The following is a 23200-nucleotide window of genomic DNA, read 5'->3' on the forward strand; positions in this document are numbered from 1 at the left end:
AATTAAAAAGTGCCTTGTTTTCTCATGGACGAACACCATTTGCATAGTTGTATGACAGCAATGCAGCGGCTATAGAGGTCAAATACTCAGAGACTAGGCCGTTGGGGCGAGCCACTCCTCCTTCCTTTCATTGTTTGTCTTGCCCACAAAAACATACTATGCAATTCTCTTTTCCTAAGTTAGATTATAATTCAGTTGATTTATACATTGCTTATTTTATTTAATAAATCCTCATATCTAAGGGCTTCCCAAATTAATACTAAATAGAAACTAGTGGCAAAAGTAAATATTTTTCTCCTGAATCTAATCTTTTATTAATCTGCATACATGTTATTCCAAATATATACATGTGGATTACCACATATATATGTGCATAGAATGTATAAATACATATATATTATACATGAATGATTTATTACAGAAATATCAGTGTTTCTAGATTACACTGCATACTTGATGAGCTGTCATTAGTGCAGAAAGGATACATAGCTTTTCAACAAAAGAAAAGAATGAGGCTGCCAGAGTGTTGCAGTGGTTTGGGTTTTTTTTTTTTTTTTTTTCCTTCTAGCATCCATCCCTGCCAATCTCTGCACTGCCAGTAGGGAAAACCATATCCATGGCAACCAACCGTACCATTCCAACCCACATCAATGACGCCTCCAATCTAAACTGTCAAATATTCTATGCACATCATGTAAAATAGGTCTCTTTCCCCTTATACCTCTGTGCATCTCGTTTCCGTGGCTACATGTTTATGCAAATGAGAATTGTCCTTTCTCTCAGGTTGATTGAACACTGAATTTGTTTTGCACCTTGGCAATGCAAAGCCATGCTGTCTTGCCACCTGGTCTACCACATAATTGCAAAAAATTACATTATAATGATAACTGTCCCCAAATTAGCCTGATAACACCATCTACCTGCTTTGTGAGCGAAAGAAACAGTGCAATAAAGAAAGATGTTAAAACAGAGTCGAGATAGGGGAATAATGTTTAATTGGCTCTCCAGAGTCCACTAATTTTCAGAATTGGAAACCTAGTGTTTGATTTGTTCTTTTTAGTCAGTGAGAAGAAAAAATATCCTTCATAAATTCTGAATGACAAATTTGCCCATCCTTTTTTGCATGTGGTTCCAGCATCCCAGGGAATCTAAAGTGTCATTTCCTCTCTGGAAGAAAGGAAGCACAAAACATGCTAGGTATGTACTCTAAATTTTCACTCAGTCAGTTCTAACTATAAATTTCTCCCAATTCTTGTAGCTCTCTCATTCTTTTTCCCCAACCCTCTCCAAATCTTACATCAATACCTTTCTTTTATAGTAAAGACGCAGGATTTTTACAGGATGACACATATTAAAATAAAATAAAGCTGGGACTGTGAAACAAACTACCTTCTCTCCACCCCCAACTCCTTTAATCTATTGCTTTCCACTGAATTATGTCCTGTAAATGATTTTGTTGTGCTGGTTAGCTTTGTTTTCAGGAAAATCACATTTTGCAAGTAATGAAATAACTAATTGTTTATTTAATTTTCAATTGTGACATATCAATATGATGACTTTAAGGACTATAGTCATGTTAATTTTTTTTTACAAAAGAGAAAGAAATATGCAGGTAAAAATGTGGCTCATAGTATATTTCCCCAGGGTGTAAGTGACAAAATAAAAGATACTAGGCTCTATTATGATAAATGTTGAGGATATATTTTACTTTTCCCCCTACTTAAGACCTATTTCCCTGCAACACAATTCCTTCAGTATGTTTTTAAAGGAACAATTTTATATAATTCCACGAGATTTTTGTCTTAGATTGATCTTCTAAACTTTGTTTATACTCTGAGTTATCTTTGAGTAGATTAGGGAAGAGCAAAGCTCACAAAGGTAGCTAAGATCCCTTTTAAATTTAATAGATGATCTGTAAATGTGTCCTGGCCAAAGATTAAAAATCTGAAATTTCCAAAGAAGGATTCTTAACCATCTTTCCCCCAATCTTCTTCTCCAAACTGTAAATATTTTTTAGGGTTTAGCTGAGAAGCCACTTTCTCCCTGACTCAGTTCCTATCTAAAAAGATAACAAAGTGATTGTTGTTCCCTTCTTGATCTCTTGTTTATGTCAGTGCTGTTTCAGCATTTCATAAGATGCCATTTCCTGTTTGTATGATTTGCTCTCTGATAAGATTACAAACCCTGGGGCAAAGTTGGGGAAAAGTAATATTTTATCATTCTTTTGTATTTTCTATCCTTAAAGTGAATATTTTGCTCAGTTAAATTGTATGCCAAGTCTTGATTTTTGTTGGATTTTAGACTGAGACATTTAGACAGAGAGCAGCTAATAAATGTGTCTCAGGTCATGGTAGGAGAATAGAAACCAACTTTTAGTTAAGTGTTCATATGTTCAAGAAACCATATCAAATATTTTACATATGGAAAAATAATCTTTTCCTTGTTAAAATTTACTTTTAAATAACAGATTATATTTTTTAAAGCATAATATTTTAAAGAGAGAACATGACATTCATCCTTAGTGATTCTGTTTGATTGTCATATTTCCACCAGTAAGTTATTTGCTGAGCACTATTCTTGGTTCTTTGGGGAATAACTAAGGAAGCAGAAGACCTAATTTTATAAAGATAGCAACCAAATAGGATGATGAATACACATAAACACAGGCGATAGGAATGATTTAAAACTTAGCATCAATTATGACTGTAAATAGTTTGGAAGGCTAAAAAACATCATTATTGGAACTAATTTCTGGGAGAAAACTATGGATGAAGAGTTTGAATAAGATTTACCTGAGGAAGACAAATATTTAAGGTTATGACTTTTTCATTAAGTTAGTTTTTTTTGTTTTTGTTTTTTTAAATCTAAGGTTTACGCATTTGGACTACCCCCATTTAGTCTCAAGGTTGGAGCTTGCGGATGGAGCTTTAGGTATCCCATGCTGAATTTGCCTTATTTGCTATTTAACTTTGCCTATTTGTGTAAAGTAAACAGAAGAAATAAAGCACTCATTTGCCAAACATAAGGGCTCAAAAAGTTTGTCTGCCTTCCACATGTGAAAAAATAAGGTGCTTATGCACTAACCAGAAATTGTCTTAATTCTCTCATCCACTTACTGTATCTACACAATTTACACTGCCTAGATTCCTCCTATGAGATTTCTCCTTAGAAACATTGCAGAGAAAAATAAACAAACAACAAACAAAATCCCCCAAATCCATCACCTACTTTCTTAAGAAAGAGCACCTACTTTCTTGAGAAGGGATAATACTATTATCAAATAAATAATAATAAATTCTTATGAGACATTGTGTTCCAAACACTGTTCTATGTCATTTACATAATTTAAGCCATTTGCTCCTTACAACAGCTTCATAAATTAGATGCAATCATTAACCCTAAGAAATAACAGATGAGAAAACTGAGGCATAGAGAGGAACCCAAAGTTGTGCAGCTAGAAAGGTAGAGCTGAGACTCAAGCCCTAAGCATCTTGCTGTAAAGTCTCCAAAGTGTTAACCCTTTTATTTCTATGTCATATGACATTTTGAGAAATAATTTTATTCTCAATTATCACAATAAATTTGCATCAGTTAAAAAATTCTTAAAATTTTAATATTCGCAAATTCTGTCTTTATAATTCAAATTCCATTTTATTTTAATTTTTTCAAAGCATGATATTGAATCCTCTCTTGGGGAGAAAAATCTCTTTCTGAAAGACTTCAAAATTGGAAACATTATTTTTAATTCCAACAATAATTGTTAAATGTATGTTGATTATTTCACATCTAGACATCCTTCATTCAGCTAGTCAGTGAGTTAACAAATATTATTGCAGACTTACTAAGTGCCAGGCACTGTTCTTGGCTCTGGGGATTTAGTAGTGAGAAAAAGAAAGTCTATTACCTTATGGCACCCACTTTACAGTAGAAGGAGGGAAGAGAAGAGAAAAAAGGAGAGTAGAACAGAACAGAGTAGAATAGGTCAGATGGTGAGAAGTGTTATCAAAAAAAAATTAAAGCAGATGAGGGAAAGGGGACTGCTTTTTTATTATACCAGTAAAGATCTTTTTTGATAAAGTGACAGCTGATCAAAACGTTGAATGAATTGAGGGAGGGAGCTCAGAGGTGGAAACAGGCTTCCTAGGCTCAAGGACCCATCAGAATAGTTGGATGGTGTAAGGGAGAAGAGCTGCAGGAATTGCTGTCAGTGAGGCAACAGCTGGTCAAATCACAGAGGAACTTGCAGGAAATTTTTAAGTACTTTCCCCTATTCTCTGAGAGAGATGGGAAACCCTCAGTGGATTTTCAGCAGAGGAATAATAGAAACTGACTTACATTGTAAAAGAATCACTCTGGCTCAGAGTGAAATATGGAGTAGGAGGCCAGATGAAATCAGGGAGTCTGGTTTAAAAGGACTGCAGTAGGTGAAGGTGGCATGTGCCCGGATGACGGGATGAGTTGTGAGATAATTATTTTACTTTTTTTTTTTTTTTTGAACTGGAGTTTCGCTCTTGTTGCTGAGACTGGGGTGCAATGGCACAATCTCGGCTCACTGTAACCTCTATCTCACGGGTTCCAGAGATTCTCCTGCCTCACCCTCACAAGTAGCTGGGATTACAGGTATCCGCTACCACGCCTGGCTAACTTTTTGTATTTTTAGTAGAGATGGAGTTTCACCATGTAGGCCAGGTTGGTCTTGAGCTCCTGACCTCAGGTGATCCACTCGCCTCGGCCTCCCAAAGTGCTGGGATTACAGGCATGAGCCACCACACCCAGCTTGAGATAAGATGTTAAATGTGTAAACTACAAGATTTTATAATTTATTAGATTTGAGATGTGATAAAAATTAAGGAGTAAAGGATGACTTTACACATTACATAATGAAATTAAAAGTTTTATACTTAGGTGTGAAATGTGTCTTTAGATAAAAATTAAACATTTAAAATAAATTGAAAGTTATAATACAGTTAAAATTCTTCTCAGCCTAGCCAAATTTTTTAGATACTCAATTGAAAACAATTACTTGATCATTACTTCTTTATTGCCAATGGTTTTTGATGCTATCCAACTCTTCACTGAAGATGCAACTTGGTAACGTTAGCAAAGTTCTTAATGTAGGAGCAACCTCCTCTTTCTCGAAACACTCTTTTCATCTTCCAAATCTCAGGTGTCATGCTCCTTTTGTCCTATTTTTTAAACCATTCTTTCTTACCTTTTTTTTGCAGGCCCCTCTTCTCTGGAATTTCCCAACTCTCAGTGCTTTTTTAGTATTCTGTTACAAGCTATCTTTCTGTATCCATCTGTGACTCCACTTGGACAAGCTTCACCACAAGAAAAGTTTCAACTATTACCTAAATATTAATGACATCAAATTCTCTAGCCCCTCACTGTTCGGTGTGGTAGCTCCATCTGGCTCTTGAATGCTTGAAATGTTGCAAATACATATTAAGATGTGCTATAAGTGTAAAATAAATGCTGAATTTTGAAGATGTACTTTTTTTTTTTTTTGACAGAGTCTTGCTCTGTCACCAGCCTGGGGCGCAGTGATGTGATCTCGGCTCACTGCAACCTCTGCCTCCCAGGTTCAAATGATTCTCCTGCCTCAGCCTCCCAAGTAGCTGGGACTACAGGTGCGTGCCACCACGCCCAGCTAATTTTTGTGTTTTTAGTAGAGACAGGGTTTCACCATGTTGGCCAGGATGATCTCGATCTCTTGACCTCGTGATTTGCCTGCCTCAGACTCCCAAAGTGCTGGGATTACAGGCGTGAGCCATCACGCCCCGCTGAAGATGTAGATTTAAAATAACAGAATATATCAATAATTTTTATATTGATTAGACATTGAAATAAAATGTGTTGATATATTGGGTAAATAAAACATATTATTAACATTTATTTTATCTGTTTCTTTTACTTTTTAATTATAGCCACTAAAATATTAGAAGTTCCATATATGCTTCACATTATATTTTTATTAAACAGTGCTTCTCTGGCCCCATTGATATTTCTTCAGTATCAGACTTAGCCCATGGCTTGGTATATATAGTGTGTTAATAAACATTTATAAAATAAATAAATGAATGTACAAAACAAAAACCTTTTATAAACTGGAACAAACTTCGTTCAAAATGTGGAGATGGTATACAAACATTTCCTAAGGAATACTAAAAAGTCACTTTCTTATAAAGAGGCAACCACCGTGTTTCGAATGGGAGAACTCTGTTTTCTAAAGACGTTAAGTGTGCCTAAAGTGACACACATACGGAAATGATTCTTATAATTTTTCTTTAGAACTTAACAAAATAATGTTAAGATTCAACTAGAAAACTAAACATGGGATGATGAGTCAAAAAAGATTTAAAACAGAATAATTATAGGGGATCATATCAAGTTTTTAAAAAGTTATAAAGCAGTATGAAGCTTGTGCCAAAATACAGAGATCAAGGAAACAAAACAGAAAATTCAGAAACAGACAAAACTACAAATAAGAATTCAGTATGTAATAAAGGTGGTATTTTAAATCAGTGAAGAAAAGGTGTATAATATGATAATTTCTTTTTAAAAGTGTGATGGCAACTAACCATTTGACAAGAATAAATGTAGATCCTTAATTAACACCTTAAAATAGAATTAATTCTCCGAATGAAATAAGTACAAATGATGAAATTTAACAGTATTAGACGAAAATATAAATGCATTTATATAGATAAAGAAAGCTCTTTCAATGAAGAATTAAGGCAGAAATGAAAAGATCTAACTAAATAAATAGTTCAAGACATTTGTATGGGGAAAAATTAACGCAATCCAAGTGAAAAAGCAAATGACAAATATATAACTATGTGTGACAGAAAGGGTTAATGAATTTAGTACATAGAAATCTTGCAAATTGTCAATAAAAAGAATATATAAGCCACTAGGAAAGTGAGCAAAAGGTATAAATAAGCAACTTACAAACATCACAAATATAAGTGATTAATACAATATGACAAAAATGTTCTACTTCACTAGTAGCCATAACCATGAATATAAGACAAGATGTCTTCCCTGCCCTCACCAACTATTAGGCTATCAAAGGAGGAAAATTCCCACTGTGATTAAGACTGAAAAGCAACACACTCTTACAGATTAAAATTAGTAAAAGTGTTATGAAATATAAAGGGAAGTGATGTACTTAATTCAGAAATTCTATTTCTAAGAATTTTCCCTATTAGGCAGATTCATAAAAATGAAAATGTGAAGATTTGAATATCACAAAGTTCTTTACAATATGGGGAAAACTGAAAATAAATGGACAGCCATAGGTTAATACTTATATAATTCAAACAGTCATAAAATGGAATTCTACCCAATCATTACAAATGATGGGGTCTATACTGATAAATATGTAGCATGTTGATGACATGTTGCTCTATGCTAAGTGTAGTTTCCCAAAAACTATCTAGGATGATCCCACTTTAAAGATACATTTATTTCATTCATACACATTGAAAGAAAGTATTCTCCAAAATGACACTATTGCTTACACACTAACAGTGCAAATATGGCTAATCATGCCAATAGTGATAGGATTATGGGCAATTTTTTTCTCACTTGCTTTTTTTTTGTTTCTAATCTTTCTACATAAATATGAATAATTTAAGCAATTTAAAAATGCACAAACACAACCAATATATATATTGAAACATTGTGATTTACAGCAATGCAAGAAGCCTTAAAGGCTATGTTTATACTGTCAGAATTCACTTGTGCCACATTTCTGTTCCACTTTCTGACACAGTGAAGCCTTACGCTCATAATCTCCTCAGCACACTTACATAGGTGCTTACATAGGAGCCTACAGACATGCAGTTCACCTCTACTGAGAGCAAACGCTGCTATGCTCACTCTCAGGGAAACATGGCAGGCATTGGCATTATCTCAAAATAGCTGCCTGAGTTTGAAGGAGAGACTTTGAAAAAAAAAAACTCGTTTGGTGTTTTCATGTCCTTTTAGGACACACTCAACTGACTTGCACAGGGAAGAGAGTTTGGCTTCAAGTTCTTTACCCTAATAGTAAAAATAATAAGACCTTTGCTTATATAAATGTACACTAACTTACTTGTTTTCAAAAGAATCTCGTGAACTATGTGGCTGCCTTCCTCTTCTTCCTACTCACATGTTAGAAAAATGAGACTCAAATAATTTACATGATATTTTTCTAAAGAGCAGGATGAGGGTTCAAACTCAACTGTATTTTTCCAAACCTTAGACTCAATTTCATTTCACTCCACAGCCTTCCATGCCTACTGTTGAAGGGCCTAGTCTTTAAATAACTAGGAAGAAGAGAAAACCCAAACACTTTTGATTCTAAAATATGATTGATAAGAAATTATAAGTATTTCACAAAATATTTTTTAAGTGTTATGGTATTTTGCAATAAAGAACCATACCAAAGAGAAGAAAAAGGAAAAGGAGCCTTTAAAATTTCCCAAACAGACATTTTCTTTTTGAAAGTTACTTCTTGTCCAAGAAGATAGTTTTTCAATTACTGGGGGAAAAAAACTGGAATAAATATACTATGAAATACACCAATTTATTTGTATTAAAGATAGTATACTACAAAGAAAATACTGAATTAGAGAAAAACATACATGATACAGTGCTGCAAAATGTACTGCTCATTTCATGCATCTAGTATTCTTCAAATACAAAAATTATTATATTTTAAAGTAATACTATGCTTTATATTTCAAAAGTCAAAAGAAAGGTGGAAAATGGCCTAAAATATCTACAAATCAAAGGTTTGTAGCTAAGTGTTTTATAAAAACATAAATTTGATATAATATTTTTCCAATTCTGAGCCAACTTTCTAGTCCATTCACATGCAAGTATGCACCATTGTCCCTCTCTATGAACATCATTGCAAAGTGTCCAATCAATTTGCTTCTATTATGAATCATGCACTATTCTTACTGGTTTTCTGCACATCAACATTCAATGAATAGACTAAAAGCCCATGCTATGTATATTCATCTAAAATTCTTCCATATACAACCTTTGTAGAAATAACTCAGCCAGAATGCATATCAGTCATATTGCTTTCATGTTTGAAGTTCAACTGTTGCACCTTCTGGGTTGATGCCAAATAGAGAATTTTCTAGTAGGCAATATAAGTTTTCACTACTAATTGGATCTGGCATGTACTCTCACAAGTAGTCACATTTGTTTTTTCTTGATTGATTTTTAAATTATTTGTCAATGCAAGGTCAGCAGTGACCCCTCTCAAGTCTTTCAGCCATGGGGATTGGTCCACAGCCTGCTGAAATGCCAAGCAATTTTAGTTTATCTCGTTTGTCTACTTCACGTTTATAAAAGTGCATTGACATACAGACTATAGTTCTACACACTGTTTTTTAATGAGTTGTAAGCTTTTGTTCTCATTAAAATAATATATTTAGAAAATTTGAAAGAGAAAATAAAAATATCAGAGTCACCACAGAAACACAATTATTATTTGTGTTTATTATTATCTACTCTTTTATTAATAAATCCTTAAAAGTTATTGTATATTTTAAAAATATCTGTCTTAGTCTTTTCCTCCCCTTTGGCCCTTAGGTATACATAATTAAAGGAATTATAATATTTGGTTCACGACAAATGCTATTTAATGTCCATGTAAGGCCCTATTAATTTTTTACTTACTTATTTGTAACACTATAAGATCTCTCACAAATTCCCCATCATCTCCTCATATATTAGGAGCTTCATACTAACCTACATCAAATGTTTTGTTCCTCGTTCCTTACTCTGCCTTTCCCTACTAAAGGTAACAATCATTCAAAATTCTGTTCTTACCAATCTCTTATTTTATGTATTGCATTTAGATGCACTCCTGAAAAACTTATATTTTATTTGAGATTAAAAGTTGAGCATACTGCATGTAATCTTTTGGATTTTATTTTTTCATTTAATAATCTTATTACAAAGATTTATTCCCAATGTTGTCTGTCACTCTGTGTCATTCGTTATGATTTCTATATAATAAACCATTGTGAATATACCACACCTTTTCTTTTATTCTCACTTGGATGGACATTTGGGTTGCCTTTATTATAGTCTTTTTAACTGTCAGTTTTAGTAGCTTTATGATATTCCATCAGTTTCCATAATCAGCTCTTTCTTTTGTTTTTTTATTTTGTTGCATATAATACATTGCTCTGTTGATCAAGGTTGGAGTGAGCACCTCTGTACTAATAGATTTCCTGCACTATTACCTTAGTGCCTTAGATTACCTTAGACAGAGGCAGAATTATTAGGTCAAAAGATACGAGCCTAATAGATATTTCCAATTTGCATTCTAAAGGATGATAATTCCATCAGCAATTGCACAATTATCACATCACCATAAGCACTGTCTTATTCATCTTTTATTGTTAATTTAAAAGATAGTTATGTTTCGGCCGGGTGCGGTGGCTCACGCCTATAATCGCAGCACTTTGGGAAGCCAGGTAGATGGATCACTTGAGGTTGAAAATTCAAGATTAGCCTGACCCATCTTTACTAAAAATACAAAATTAACCAGGCGTGGTGGTGCATGCCTGTAATCCCAGCTACTCAGGAGGCTGAGGCAGGAGAATCGCTTGAATCCAGGAGGTGGAGGTTGCTGTGAGCTGAGATTGCACCCTTGCACTCCAGTCTGGGCAACAAGAGCAAAACTCTGTCTCGAAAAAAAAAAAAAAAGATAGTTATGTTTTACTTTTAAGCCTCACTGATTTCAGTCAATAAATGAATATTGACATGTTAGAGGTAAGGCATTAAGAGTGAAATAATGCCTCATAAACAGGCTCGAAAATCTACTTTGAAATTCTAAATGGGATATATTGTCAGTAAGCATTGTTTATCCTTACTAGAGTGATTTTCAGCTTGCAAGTAAAAAAACTGAAGCTTAAAGGAAATCAGTAATTTTTCTAAAATTATATAGTTAGTTTTCTATCATACTGTATTGCTTCCCAGCTGACCAAAGTGTAAAATGAATCATCAAAGTGTTTAACTTGTCTTCATTTTGAGTGATCTCTTTAAATTTCTGTAGGATTTATAATCTTGGCCCTACAACATAGTACTTGAACATGCATCTACTCTTATTTGAATTCCCATCCCCGCCTCCAACCCCAAGGAATGGCCTTCTTTTCTTGCTGTTGCTTCTCCCTTGAATTTATCCCTCACAATGTGTTGCAGTGTCAGGTCTAGAGTAGTTTGTACAGACAGACATGCTGAGCTCACCTGTCTGAAGTCACACTCTTTCTGTATTGGAGACACTTGTCTTACCATTCCTCTAAATCAAAATATTATTAATTATGTAAAGTTGATATCTCATTTCAACTGGTTCTTCTTTTATATGTCCCATGTTTAATAATATTAACTAGTTTGCATCACAACATGGCATAAAGTGCACTGCAGTGTTTGTATAATTTATATAAATGTTTGTCACAAGATTACTCGGCCAATGCAGACAGTAGTAGGGACTTTTTTTATTTTCAGTCTCACACAGGGCAACATTTGCCAGGCACTCACAACACATAGCCACTCTACTCAACTACCCCAACTAGAAACAATTGTTGTTCAGTCTGATTCATCCCTAACAAAGCAAACATATTTAATCCTTGGTCTTGATGACTAAAGTCAGCAAGTTTACCCATCCTAGCTGCAAGTTCCCATCCTTTTCCTGCATGCCTGCAATCTGCATCTGAATCGCCAGATGATTACTCTGCTGGGTTCCTTATGCCCACTCATAAACAGTTACCAGTCTTTGTGGTCCTGTGCAAAAATAGACCCCGGATGAGTCATTCGTTGTGTATCCAAATACTGGCAAGATTTGTAAAACAAATTCACATTTTTCACTTTTGCCATATCTTTCTGATCTTAGCTTGGAACAATTAGCTTTCTCTAGGTTTTGTTAAATAGAAATATGCCTATATAACATATTCTTCTTGCTTTCTTCTTCTGACAGAACAGTTTCTTTGGCTATAGATAGATGAATTTCCACAGATTCATCAGATAAAATATTCTCTGCCCTTCTTCCTCAGTAACTGTGAAACTGCCTTGGCAAAATTATGACTGAGCTGGTGAAAGAGATCTAACTTAACTGACTCCATCTTACTTCCAACCTCCCAGCGGCCTTGTTCATTCCTGGGTGTAGGCTGAACTAACTTTGGGAGAAACTTAGTTTATAGTTTAAGCAAAGATGATAACAACCCTTTCCCAAGACAGACCTCCTTCTTACCTGGGGACTAGATTGCATTTGTAAGACTAACATTAGCCACAAGAGTAGAAATTATGGTTTAGGAGTCATGCAGCTGGAGGCTACAAGATTCTGACCCTCCATAAACTGCTCCTAAGATCAGTGCTTGAGATATTTTGCAGACCCTGCACTTGATGATGGATCAGCTGGCCCCACCTAGATCAATAAACTGGCTCATCCGTTCTTGTGGCCCTCACTCAGAAACTAACCGGATGCAAGAAGACAGCTCCAACTTCCCGTGATTTCATCTCTGGCTAATCAACACTCCTGGCTCACTGGCTTCCCCTCACTCACCAAGTTGTCCTTAAAAACTCTGCTCCCTGAATGCTCAAGGAGACTGAGTTGAGTAATAACACAACTTCAGTCTCCCTCACATCCGGCTTTGCATGAATTATTCTCTCTCTATTGCAATTCCCTTGTCCTGATGAATTGGCTCTGTCTAGGCAGTGGGCAAGGTGAATCCCTTGGAAGGTTACAAGTTTGGGAACTCATGCAGGATTGCCCTTGTGGCTACCTTCCCATGGTTCAGTAGGCCCCCTCCAGTGATGAATTTGGAAGCCAGCCCAAGTGACTGCCTAGTTCTCTCAAGACTAGGGACTGACTCTGGTACTCTGGGTGCTGCCAACCCAATGTGCATTTAATTGCAATGGAGAAATAGTCCTGGGGAGACAACCCATCACAGGGTGTCTCTCTATAGCCCCATGCTGGGATGTCTGTCTGTAGCCCCGTTGCAAGGTGTCTGGATTGGTGAGTATCTTAGGCACTACCAATACCTCTTTCCTTCTCCTGACTGGTTCTGTAGCTATTTGGTCGGGTGTCTGTAGCCATTTGGTGGGGTGCCATTGCAGGGTGTCTGTTTGTACTCCACCATGAGGTGTCTGTGTCTGTAGTCCCATTATATGGTGTCTGTTCAGCTCCTTGCCGGGGGTGGAGGGGGATCTCAGTTCATTCTTTCTAACTAGTGGGAAAAATCCTGGTTTGGGAGACTTCTCCTCAATCAGGAAGATTTTGAGGAAGTTTCTCAGTAGAGAATAGGAAGATAATTTTGAAGGGATACTCTTGGAGTTCTTGGTTAGGTATCTGATTTGGAAGGCCTTCTGTCCATCTCATCTTTGTGTGTGTTTGTATATGTGGAAGGGATCTCAGAGGGGTTGCTGATGGAAATCTAGCAGGCCTAACTCAGAGAACCCTCCTTATTTGTCTGGTCATACTCAGTGAGATCTAAAGAAGGCTCAACAGGCCTGTCTCTCAGGGTGACTATCTGCTCTTCCCCTTGCCCAGAGATTCCAATATGAATTACCATTCAGAAGTTGTCCATCCCCACCTGGAGTGGATCAAAGACAACAGGGACCAAAGGGAAAAAGTTTGGGCTTTGCCAGGTTGATATTGGGTGCTGAATGAGGTGACTAATGTCTGTTTTGTTATGTGTATTTTGCTGGGATGGAAAATGTTAATTCGGTTCCTCATGCAGCCCTTTGAGCAGCATCTTGCAAGCTGAGAATCTTATCTATGGTTCCATAAAGCAATAAGAGGAATTTTCTCTTGTAAAGTGACTTGAACTCCACAGTTATAGCACAAGCGAGCAGGGTCATCAGAAACTGCTCCATTCTTCTGGAAGCTGCAGAGAAAGGGAACCCAGAAACCTGGTATGCCAGCAAAAAGGTTAAGAAATTCTTGCCGGCCAAGTTTCTGGTCTCTGTATCTCTTTCTCTGTCTGGATAAACAGTAAACTATTTGTCACCTCTGCAAAAGTTTGATTAATAGAAAAAAGGATTTGTGAGACTAGTCTTAGGTTATAGCAAATCTGGTGTACTTTGTGCTAAGAATCTGTCTTTCTGTGTTCTGTACTGGAGAGAGAGGTATCACAGGATAGAATGTGGGTTTCGGGCCCCTATAAGCCTGTTTTTCAAGTTATTTTGGCAGTCTGGTCAGTTACAAACTTTGCTATGGGTCCCTGAAACAAGTACTGTATGAAATTTCTGCATCTTGCTTTGTGTTCTTAACAGCTTAATCTTGTGACCATGTGGGGATACCTTCTTTTGGTTTCCAGCACCCAGAGGACAGGAATTTTGGAGTTCATGTCAGTTAGCCCTAAAAATTTTTCTCGAGCAGTTAAAAGCCTTGCAAGCTAGAAATTGACTTCTCTAGGCTTCTTCCGGGAAAAGCAATAGAAACTCCTCAATACTATATAGCTCAGTAGCTAAGGCTTTATCTTTCAGCAGTGGTGGCCTGGGTTCAATAGTTGGATTCTGGAATGATTCCTTTCTGGTTTATTAATTGTGTAACTTTGCCATTTATTGAGGTTTTTTTTCCCCTCGTAGATAGCTTCTGATTTCCTCTCTTGATTTTTCTTTTCTCAGAACTACCTTGTGGAGATTCTAAACCTTGTAAAAAAAGAAACTGCTTGCCATGTATTCGAAGCACCTAGGAGTTTACCTTTGGTAAATTTCAGAAGCTAGATATATTGGCCACTTGGCATGGCTGAAGTCAGGTAATAAGAGATTTGAAAGGATTTCTTTTTCAAAGAGTACTATGGTTAAAAGTCAGCTTAATTAAAATTGAATAAACTATAGATGTATGTAAAAGGCCTTTATGTTTTTCTCTTCTTGGAACTTGTTTTTCTGGAAAAAGGTTTTTTCTTCTCAGTCTATTGAATTATTTTTCTCCATTTTTTTGTCTTGCCACTCGTAATGCACACATGAGAAGCTCTAAAATAACTTCTGGTGGCCTGGAACTTATTGGGAAAAGCAAAGGGGGCACCACAGACCCCATTTTGGAGGAAAAAACCCTCTGTTTTCCTCATGAAACCCCAGAAACTAAAAGCAGATGGATCTCTCAAAATTAAAGGCTTTGTTCTGTTTCGTATTGTATTATCTGATGGTTTTGAGTTTTGAGGATATCAAAAATTACTTCACATTATGAGAGAGCTTTGGTGTGTAATAACTAGGTAGGAAATATACTTTAAGGGATGGCTAATAGTAGTTATATTTGAATCTTTGCACACTTGGATCAGAGAAGCATGCTCTTGGCCACCTGGAAAATAAGGAAACATCTCCACCCCGCACTGGGAGATGAGACTTCCATGAGAGATGGGCTGATTACAAAATGGACTGATTGGCTTTTGGTTGCCTTGCAATGAAATGCAGGGTAGAAACACTGCACTGTCTTCTCCCGTAGCATTTCCCTCCTTTTGTGGATCCAGGATCCAGTATAAAATGGCACCCTTAATTTTGGGGGTCTGCCTTTGCCTTCAGCTGCTAATTTGCTGCTTATTTGACCCTTGAAATGCATGCTTTCCTGGCCCTGTTCCTCCTCCCTGAAGCCAGTAATCCAATTAAGAAACTGTCAAACAAAAAAGTTTACAAGTGCTGAATCTTCTGTCTCTCTGCGTATTTATATGTGTTGTTTGTTTATATATAAAAGAGCTCTGATTAATTGGCTTAGGAAAATAAGTGCTTAAATCAAATATTTTGTCAGAAAAATTGAAACTTTAATGCCTTTTTGTTCATGTGGCTTCAGTAATCTTTTAGAAATAAAAGACAGTTTTAAAGATTATTGATAAAATAAAATGTATTGAAAACGTAGACATTTGGTCTAAATTAAGGTCGGATATCAGATTTTCTAAATGCATTAAGGTCATGCCATGTCTTTGACTTTTGAAAATTACTTGATTTACCTACTTTGGAGCATTAGATTATAGATAAGGCCTAGAGACATATGGAGACCCATGCCTGCTAACTATGTTTAAAGGAGTCAGACCTTATCTTCATTTCTGTCTGATGTTCTAGGCTCCACCCCTAGTACATAATTTAAATGACTTACTTATCAGGTTTTTCACTAAAAATAAAAGTTGCTAAGAGTTAACATTGTAATGGCTAGTTCAGACCACCAGAGAAGCAGTTTTACATAAAAGGTGTGTAGGGAATGTGTTTTTGGTAAAATATTATAAGAAGGCATGGGAATATGGCTTTTGTTAAAGGGAATGTAATTTTGTCTAGTTCAGAGGGTTTTTAAAGATTGTCTTAACCTGAAAGAGTAACAGAACAAAACTGAAGGTTTCGCAAAGTGAAAAGGGTTTGTAAAGGGTTGATCTTGTAAAAATTCTGTGGGCATAAACAAGTTGGCTAAGATTTAAAAGAAATTGGCTGGGTGCGGTGGCTCATGACTGCAATCCTGGCACTTTGGGAGGCTGAGAGAGGAATCTGAAGGTCAGGAGTTCAAGACCAGCCTGTCCAATATGGTGAAACCCTGTCTCTACTAAAAATACAAAAATTAGTCGGGCATGGTGGCACACACCTGTAATCTTGGCTACTCAGGAGGCTGAGGCAGGAGAATTGCTTGAACCTGGGAGGCGGAGGTTGCAGTGAGTCAAGATTATGCCATTGCACTCCAGCCTGGGTGACAGAGCAAGACTCCATCTCAAAAGGAAAAAAAAAAAAAAAACAAAACCTTAAAATCATACTGATGTGGGGCCAGAATCTGGGCCCATGTGTCCGAATAACAGGGTTTTCTAGAAAATTGATCTGCTGTTTGATGAAAAATTGTAAAGGGTTCTAAAAACATTTTTGAAAATCATACCTTATGGTCAAACTAATTAAAACTAGATAGAGATATATAATTTTATATTAAAAAACTAACCTTAACATTAAAGATGTACTGATGCAAACATTAAATTTTGTTTTCTCTTTTGAATATGATTTTTATGTACTGTTAAAAGATAATGAAAGTGTTTTATTTTCTACTATGAGTAAATGGCAGGAAAAAAAGGAGAGAGAGAAAAGACAGATTCATTTGGCCTTATGCTATCTTCATAGGGTCTTGTTTAGAAAGTTAAGTCTCCTCTAGCAGAGTAAAGGTTTTCTTTTTTAAAAAAAATTTGCAGTTATTTTGGCCAAATGAATGACTTATGGTGACCTGGGATTCTATCCAATGTTTTAAACCTTTGATATTTGACAAACTTTCCAAAATCAAATTGTAAATCATGTCTCTTTCTTACCTAGTATTTTAGATATTAGGTCCTCTGAAGTCCAAAAATGACATTTGGTAAAAATCATACAGGAAGCATTATCAAATATGAAATGCTGTTTTGCTTTCTTTGGCCTATATTTATGTAAATGTGTTATTAGTATATGTTCCAAAATTATGTAAAACTCCTATAATTCTAATATAACTTAGTGTATGCTATCAGTAATAATTACAATTATTGTGTTAACAGACTGTGTGCCGCAGAGGTAACAAATTTCCTTGACAATTATGTCTTTACCTGCGGCTGCCCTAAAATGTTGTTATCCATAGACACCTGTTTTCTCATTTTGGTCCTCTTTAAAAGATGGTTTTATAATCACCTATAAAATGTAACAGGTGCTCTTAAATGCAGGCTTCTGATTAATAACACTGGAGATTGTGACATTAGAATAGAGAAAAACTTTTGAATAGAAAATGAATGGTGTTTGGTTTACTTTGGACTGTATTTGTATATATATGTTAATAGTATGTGTTCCAAAATTATGGGAAACTTCTATAATGTTGATATAATTTAGTGTACATTACTAATAATTATAATTGTTATGTAAAATTGTTGTATGCCACAGAAGTAACCAAAATTCCTGTCAGTTGTAACTGTAATAGTGGCTATAGACTTTCGTCATCCACAGATGTTCTCTCTTGCATTGTCTTGCTTTGGTCCTTTTCAAAAGGCAGTTTATAATCAGATATAGGGCTGTAAGTACAGGTTTCAGATAACTTTAAAAACTGTGCTATTGGAATAGAGGGAAAAAAATCAAACTTCTAGGACTCTCATGGAGAGCTAATGTGTTAAACATTGGTAAACCTTGTGTTATCAGAGTCAAAATAACTTATATTTTAGAGTTTTTTGCAACTCCTGTGAACAAAATTTGGAGCATATTTGTTCCTCTTTACCTGATTTCTCCAGAATTTAGAAACTATTTGTGAATATTTTCTATTTATGGCAGTATAGTTAATTGCATAAGTGCAATAAGAATCTCTTTTCTTTTGTAACAGGACACAACTGGAGAAACTGATTATTTTGCCAAGGCTTTGACTGCAATGGCATGCTTCCCTTAAACAATTCAAGCTTAACTTATACAGTGAATTAAGCCCTATTGGGGAATCTGGCCTCATACCTCGTCCACACAGTCCTTGTGCAAGGTTCTTGACCTGTGGTAAGTAAAGAATGTCACTTTCTAACAGTCCCAGCAACCCCAAGCTCTCTTAGGACCTCAATAGGAGAGGAATTTGCTCAACTCATAGGTGTTTGAGGGTACAAACCCAAGGCTGGACTTGGTTTTTTTTTTTTTTTTAATGGAGTTTCACTCTTGTTGCCCAGACTGGAGTGTAACAGAATGATCTCGACTCACTCCAACCTCTGCCTCCCAGGTTCAAGCAATTCTCCTGCCTCAGCCTCCTGAGTAACTGGGATTATAGGCACCTGCTGCCACCCTGGCTAATTTTTTTTTCTTTGTGTTTTTAGTAGAGAACAGGTTTCACCATGTTGACCAGGCTGATCTTGAACTCCTGACCTCAGGTGATCCACCCACCTCGGCCTCCTAAAGTGCTGGGTTTACAGGTGTAAGCTGCTATGCCCAATCTGGGCTCAGCTTTTAAAAAGTCTTATCTGAGATTCCTCATGTAACAGAGTTCTATCAAAGCCAATTTAAAAAGCTTAAGTGAAAAATAATTATTCTTGCTGCACTTTAAGCAAATAACCAGGCCAAGTACTGTAAGACTACAGTTTACTTTGTAAACAGATCAGTTCTATCATGATTTGTTTTTAATTAAAATGGGGACTAGAGAGAGAAAAATTGTGCTTCAAAAGAAAAACTATAGTACACTGTTATTAGCTGTTCTTTTGTGTAGTTTAGCCTAAATTCTAAATTCTTTGTTGGTTAGAAGTCCCCAAACTAATGTATTTAAATCTTTGATTTTAAAATTGGGAATTGTACTCCTCATCCTAGGGCTTATTATTTACCTTATAGTAGGGTGTTCTCTTAAACACTGTAGTAAAACTATAGATGAGAGTATTAATATTTTTGCCATGCAAGCCTTGAAATCCCATCCAGGCCTGCAGGAGTACACTCAGATCGTTGCAAAGCAGTTCCACTCTTGTCACCTTGGGGTTCACTTCCATTCCCACTATGTCTCCTGACAGCAGGAAGAAGCCAGAGTGATTGATGGCCTTTTCCCATCTTCATAGCCTACACCTTAAGATGAAGGTGTTATAAAATCCAAAGGGAGGGATTGTAACTGCCTTTGCAAAATTATGATTGAGATCGTGAAAGAGAGCTAAATTAACTGACTCCATCTTGCTTCCAACCTCCAAGTTGTCTTTGTTCATTTCTGGGGGTAAGCTGAACTAACTTTGGGAGAAACTTAGTTTATAGTTTAAACAAAGACAGTAAAACCCCTTTCCCAAAGCAGACCTCCTTTTTGCCTGAGGACTACATTGCCTTTGTAGGACTAACATTAGCCACAAGAGTAGAAATTATGGTTTAGGAGTCACGCAGCTGGAGGCTATAAGATTCTGACCCTCCCCAAACTCCTACTAAGATCAGTGCTTGAGATATTTTGCAGACCCTGCACTTGATGGATCAGCTGGCCCCACCCAGATCAATAAACTCGCTCATCTGATCTTGAGGCCCCAACCCAGGAACTGACTGCATACAAGAAGACAGCTCCAACTTCCTGTGATTTCATCTCCGACCAATCAACACTCTTGTCTCACTGGCTTCCCCCGACTCACCAAGTTATCCTTAAAAATTCTGCTCCCTGAATGCTCAAGGAGACTGATTTCAGTAATAATAAAACTCCAGTCTCCCACACAGCCAGCTCCATGCGAATTACTCTTCCTCTATTGCAATTCCCTTGTCTTGAAGAATCAGCTCTGTCTAGGCAGCAGGCAAGGTGAACCCTTTGGGCGGTTACAACTGAACCATGGCACACAGCATTTAGTTAGTAAAACACTTTGCTGTATTAAATGCATCCTTTTTTTCACAGCCCTGACAATGCATGCATTTCCAGAAACATGGGTTGATTTTATGAGCACAAAAGGTGGAAGATGAGCCCTTTAATGTATTCTTCTCAGTGATAAGCCTACTTTGCACTGTAACATAGAATAGAGTTTCTCAAGGACTTGCCTGTATTTTACAAGCAAGGGCTGAGGGTATTTGGTAGATGTGGAATTTGACCCACAGAATGCTGAAATACCCAACCTAAGGTCAAACAGGCAGTCCCTGGCCAATATTGTTCAGAACCTTGACCATCTAACTATCTTTTGCTCTAACATTATGTTTTATTTCTAATCCATCAAGAAAGAAGAAAGAGCTTTAACAGACATTTGATAATGAATTGTTACTTCTTACTCATGTTTATATATAAACCCTTGATGATCAATGCTATAAAAGACATTTCAAAAGGAAGAAATGTAATTATATTGAAACACTATTCACAAACATCACAACAAGAAATGCAGCCTACTATAAACTGGTAAGTTCTGGTAGCTGTGGACTTTTTAGTGGATTACAGGAGTAAAAATATTAAGTTTGAAATTGGGTAATTGGATCTGAGAACATTGTTTTTCATTGAAATTATGTGTATCTGCTGGTTATGTTCTTGAGACAGAATGAAAAAAAAAAAGCCTATTTAATGCATACTGTACTTAAATAACGGTAATAATAATACTGTTTCAACTATATCTCACATTGCTTCCATGGAAGAAAATATTTCAAGCTCCAGACTTTCACAGCTGGGCCATTTCAAAAGCAGGTGTGACTGATTCTGATAGTGGCAGCAGATACATAAGGAAAAGGCCAGACGATAGAAAAGTTAGAAATGGGAACAGTTTCAAAACCATTCTCTTAATTCTGTATTTCAACGGGATAAATGACATTGTTTTCTATCTGCTCAAAGAATGCCGGATACATCCTAGGTTCTCTGAATTGAGAAAGAATGAGAAGTTTCTCTCCAACAAATAGAGGTCTGAATGCAGACCACCTGTACCTGAATGCAGCTACAGACTTGTATTTTGTTCAAGAAAGACATCTTTCTGCTGGTGCGACAAGACACAAGATACACACAGAAAGGAAGTATAGTTGAGAAGGGAGGAAACATAGGTTAGGTGAGGAAGAACTTACTTTGTACAAAATATACTAGTAGTAGTCATGGTGAGAAGAAAAAGAAAAGTATTGCATGATGAGCAATACTCAAGCCATGCCTTTAGTACTTAATTGGGAAAATTTGACCTCTGATTGTACCTCTGGTTTCCACACTCCTGAAAGGAGGATATTGAATTTAATGATTCTTTAATGCTTTTTCAGCTTTAAAATGCTACATTTATGCTACAAGCCTGAATAAACAATACAGCCCTAGGGAGAAGGTAAGCAAGAACCTGGCAGAGCCCCAGTGCTGGGGAGATGAAGGCCTGCTGAGAAAGTGACCCCATAACCAGGTCCAAACACAGCTGAATGAAATAGAGTCCAAGGTAGACAGTAGGACTTGGAAATAAGATAGAGGAATACTTGTTTTAAAAATATACTTCCTTAAACTGCTTCTAGGGTAACTTCATGAGGAAGCTGGCATCGAGTGCCAGAGCATTAACCCAGGCCACTTCAAACACCTTCAGTCTTACTTTGGGATTTACCTTAGAGAATATGATGGGAGTGAATTCATGGGTAGAAAGCAAATTTCATCAGATCATGTTGTGTGGTGGTAGATATTTTAAATTATTCATACTTTTCTCTTTTTTTTCTCAGATCACCTCTTTTTTAGTTTTTATTTTTCTCTTTCCTCCCACCCTACCAAGAAGTACTGCTATAGTAAGTTATTATCTCTGATCAAAATAAGTCAAAGTCCTTGGGTGTGATGCAGACAGGATAAGGTTGAGACTTATGGTCCATTGGGAAAATAGATGACATACAGTGACTGAACCCAGGCAGAACCTAAAAAATACATTGAACATCTGGTTGTTTTTAGCAAAATATGAGATGGGATTATGTGGTCCATCTGCATGGAATTAGCATTAAATTTATCTAGTAGTTAAATGAAGACGCTTACTATATAAATCCAAATATAAGAAGTAGCTATTATAATAATTATTGATAATAATTTACTGTTCTTATCCATGGCCTGAAACATGTCATTTTATAATTGTATTCTTTAGTTTCAAAAATTGATCTAAAAAGCCCAAAAATAATTCTGTAAAGGCAAGTGACCTAATAAGGCAAAACAAAACCTTAATATCTTAGCAAAGGTAATTTAACAAGAAATTTCATAGTATTCACACAGAATTAATTTTTACGATAAATTATACTACATCATCAAGCACTTTACTTATTGTTTATGTCTTCACAAGTGAGTGAGGGAAAAAATCACATAAGAAATCCATTTATTTAAATATATTGGCATATCATGTCATGAATTATTCCCATGTTTCACCTCAGTTCATGTTGACTTTGTAGATACAGCTTTAGAAAATATTTTGTACACCACTAAGATAAACAAGGTACATATTTATGGGAGTTTATTGCATTATTCCATTTACAATATTCTTCAGCAGATAGCAGACTGTCTACCAGTTAAAACAAAAATTTAAGAATTTTTTTTAATAAAAGAAAGGCATAACTTATTGATAAATACTTGGTAAGAACAATTATATTACAAAGAAATAGAAGACATACATAAGAATGGAAAAATCATTTAAATCTAGAAACACATTTTCCTTTAGAATCTAAATATTTGAGGAGAAAGTTTCCATTTCCCTTTAAACTGCATTTGAATAAGTGGCTGAGAAGCCTCATGGCACATTCATGGATAGTGATACTCATGTTATAGGTGACTGAGCCTCACGTAAAAGTATGATTCACCAATTACATCATGTTTACCTGATAATGTTCAACAAATTTTGAACGC

At 36.0% G+C, this 23200-nt stretch overlaps 1 long non-coding RNA gene across 1 annotated transcript in view; it reads left to right on the top strand.

Moving 5' to 3' along the window:
- Positions 1-1135: 1135 nt before the first annotated feature.
- The window catches only part of LOC140711562 (uncharacterized), a 65870-nt gene continuing 43805 nt past the window's right edge, over positions 1136-23200 (top strand). The window contains exons 1-3 of the long non-coding RNA XR_012092836.1: positions 1136-1197; positions 18299-18459; positions 20605-20779. This is a non-coding gene — a long non-coding RNA (uncharacterized lncRNA). The remainder of the gene's footprint in view (positions 1198-18298; positions 18460-20604; positions 20780-23200) is intronic.

Source organism: Chlorocebus sabaeus, chromosome 4, assembly GCF_047675955.1.
Source record: "Chlorocebus sabaeus isolate Y175 chromosome 4, mChlSab1.0.hap1, whole genome shotgun sequence".
Classification (NCBI taxonomy): domain Eukaryota; kingdom Metazoa; phylum Chordata; class Mammalia; order Primates; family Cercopithecidae; genus Chlorocebus; species Chlorocebus sabaeus.